The sequence below is a fragment of the Daphnia magna genome, linkage group LG5 (genome assembly GCF_020631705.1).
Source record: "Daphnia magna isolate NIES linkage group LG5, ASM2063170v1.1, whole genome shotgun sequence".
Lineage (NCBI taxonomy): Eukaryota > Metazoa > Arthropoda > Branchiopoda > Diplostraca > Daphniidae > Daphnia > Daphnia magna.
In genome coordinates, this window is record NC_059186.1 from 2,645,500 (window position 1) to 2,649,284 (window position 3,785).

The window sequence follows — 3,785 nt, forward strand, 5'->3', positions numbered from 1 at the left end:
ATGGGCTATGTTTTAAATTTTGGTCTCGGCCCCCTTTTTAATGAAAATCTACGTGCTCAAGTAAAAAGCAGTATTTGTATCACGGGATACTTTGACGAATCGACCAACAGAGTCATCAAGCAAGGTCAAATGGAGCTGCATGTGCGTTTTTTTTACTCTATTACCAGGATTATAACAACCAGCTACTTTAATTCAATTTTCTTCGAGCGATGCAAAGCACAAGATTTGCTAGAACATTTCAAACTGGGATTTGCTGGTCTTCCTTTTTGACAAACTGATTCAAGTGTCAATGGATGGGCCAAATGTTAATTGGAGTTTCTTAAATAAGCTCCAACAGGATCTTGTGATCGAACTTAGTGAAGAAAATGTGGACCCTCCCGGTCGATTTCAATTAGGATCGTGCGGGCTGCACGTTGGCCACGGAGCATTCCGAAGTGGTCATGACATTGTAAATTGGAAAGTTCAACAGGCTCTCACGTGCAGCTACTGGCTTTTCAAAGAAAGTACCTTGAGAAAAGCTGAGTTTAAAGAAATAACAAAGTCAACTTGTTTGCCGAAGAAATTTTGCTCCACCCGTTGGGTAGAAAATGTTGAGCCTGCCAAAACTCTACTTGCTATTTCTCCACATTTAGAAATTTTTTTGAAAGAAGCCAAGCAAAGCAGGAAAGAGAGTCTTCACAGCTGGAAAACGCTGGTGGAATTTTTTAGTGATCCTTTCTACAAGGCCAAACTTCAGTTTTTTATTTGTGTTGGACAGGAGATTGAGCGCAAATTCCAATCTCCGAACCCAATGGCTCCATTTTTATTTGAAGAACTGTTGCAAATTTTAACGCAACTTTTAAAACGTTTTTTGAAACCTCAATTTTTTTAACAATTTGAAGGACGGCCCTACAAAGTCGTCACTGCCGACTTGGAAAACGAGGAATATTTTCTTGCTTGTGAAAAAATTAAAATTGGCAGTGGAGCAGTAAGTGAAATTTCAAAAATTGTTGATTTGCAGAAAAAAAAGAAGACTTCAGTAACTGATTTGGACATTAAAATCCTCAGAAATGAATGTGGTATGTCACGAAGCTGTTTTCTTGAAGGGGAAATTCAATTAATCTATCCTTTCAACTGTTTTATTTTTTTTGGTAGGAAAAGTTCTCGTCAAAATGTGTTCGAAAATCATCGAACGATCCCCCTTCGATATTCAATCGTTAGGGCAATATCTTGTTTTGACCCGGAGGTTCTTCTATCACAACCCGAGATTGCATGAAAGAGGAACGAACTTTTGCGCGAAATTTTCGTTAAAGCTAACCGTCTTACCCATTCAGACAGTGACAAAATTGAATCTCAATTTGACAAACTCGTGACATTAGTTGGCTCTAAGTTGAAACCAGATTTTGAAGCTTTTCATCCAGACCCAAGTCGCAATATTGAGCAAAAGAGGTTCAGACTAGATGCTCTTTATTCTTTAATTTTTTGTCCTGCCAATTTTCCCGCCGGTTACGAAGAGCTCTACAGATTGATTCAACATGCCCTTACTTTCTCTCAGGGGGAAGGGAACGCGGGAGGGAATGCTCCCGTAGAAATGGGATTCTCAATAAATGAGAACATGCTAGAAGAAAATACGGAGAAGGAAAGCATTGTGAATAGACCAGTTTCGGATGCTGCGTTGCAAAATTTAAAAAAATCCAGGGGGGTTTCGATTGCAGGGGGAGATAGGAAAAAAGGTTTTTGATTTATTTACCCTAGTAATACTTTTCCAATTAAGGAAATGTTCTAGAACACTACACTTTAAGACATTCTGCGTCTTTTTCAGTCTTTATAAATAATTAATCATCCCTAGGTTTTCCATGAAAATTAATTCAAGTAAAAGGCTAGGTAGTAATACTTTTCCAATTCAGGAAATGTTCTAGAATACTACACTTTAAGACATTCTGCGTCTTCTCCAGTCTTTATAAATAATTAATCATCGAATTTCGTTTTCTTCCAACCAATTCTAAATATTTATCAATCTTGTCATTTGTCGTTGATGTCTCTGTCTCCGTTGGAATCTCCGATATCGTTGTAACCAAGATTTCTGTTTTCATTCAATAATATAGACTGGCTTTTTGTCTTTGAAAATAGCCAAAAATGGTCTTGGAATTCTTTGAAAAGTCTTGGAATCTTAGAACTTTTACCTAGTGGGAACCCTGGGTTATGTAAGTATCTTATTTCTAATTCATTGGGTTGCTGACTTATGTCAACAGCAACCCCAATAGCTCTGCTATAAATCAATCTCATCTTAGCTGAAATTTATAAAAAATTCTCTATTTAGTTGCAGCTATATCCATCACCTCAACTCTCCCCTATTGTGACGGAAGTGCGTCAATTACAAAGAGAAGAGGTTCCTATTGCTTGGCAAGAAAATTTACCTTAAGTATCAAATATTCGGGGTTTGCAATTTTACTGTACTTGTTCCTTGTCTTTTAAATTATTAAAAATGACTCAGAATAATTGTCCTGCAATATTACCTGATAAATGTACGGCTAGGGTTTATGATGTGATTGTGCACCGGCATATGCAGGTTGGAATATTGAATACAAAATTAAGAAGGCTTCGCAGTTCGCACGTTATGATTTTTCACTTGTGACCATTATTTTGTTGTAAGAATTATAATCTGATTGCATTTAATCTCTCTTGGGAGTGAGTACAGACAGTCTACTTGTATATTTTTAATGCACGGCACTCGGTATTCAATTTATTTCTGATTGCTACTCTAATGGGACATTTTTTCTCCGGTAGGACGTCTCCGTAGATGTTTTTGCATGTGTCTCTGACAAACCCTGTCAACAATTATTATAAAATGAAAACGGTTTACAATATTTAGGAATAAAATCCTGGCATACTAATAATGTCGTTGAGGTCATCTTCTGGGAGACCAGGTTTGTTTGACTCAGTGTTTGAAGCATCATTCTTTGATTTTTATTGCATCCACCTGACAAGGACCGACTTCCCAAAAATGTCTTAGAGTAAATGGATTCCAACAGTTTGTTTATCATTAAATTAAAATTATCTTTCGTTTCCCTGCCAACGACCAGCACTTTATCGATTTCTGATCTTTCAAGTTTTATATGTGAACCCGCTACTAAAGGAACCTGAAATATAAAGTTAGTTAGTAATTTACTGTCCCGTTTCAAAATGTAATGTTAATTAGCGACTAAACTATAACTCTGAATAAATAAAACTTTACGGCGATCGTTAGCTCTCGATGAAAGCTATCTATTGCTGTAAAATTCAAATGAAAATTACTAAAAGGAAAAAATTCGGGAGCAAAAGTTTTGGGTTTGCTTTCTTGATTGGGTCGACTACGGATCCGGATCGCAAAATCTGAGATCTGAGATTTGCGACTTTTTTCCTATTTTTTTTTCTATTTGAATTATACGGAAATGAATAGCTGTCACCAAGAGCTAGCGATTGCCGTAAAATTTGAGTTATTCAGAGCTATAGTTCGGTCGCAAATTAATATAACATTCTGAAGTGTATAGCAGTAAATTACTTATTAGCTAGCGTCTACCCAATACGGCAATACGCTATTAAATTTCATTTGTGTGGAGTGATGGTGATTTAAATTTCTTAGAAATACATTACTTTCACCACGAGCTGTATGGACTGACATTCAATTTCTTAAATTTAGAGTTAAGTCTAGGGCTCGGCCCCGATCACGTTCTTATCGGGGACACCGCTAAGCTTCCCCGATTAAAATGAATCGGGTAAGTTCGGCGCGGGGAATTTTTTTTCGGTGCTGAACGGTGCTATAATCG

The 3,785-nt window shown here is 36.9% G+C and overlaps 1 pseudogene; it reads left to right on the forward strand.

The window, feature by feature from the left end:
* LOC116920648 lies at positions 1–1,200 on the forward strand (annotated as a pseudogene).
* The last annotated feature ends 2,585 nt before the right edge of the window (positions 1,201–3,785 follow it).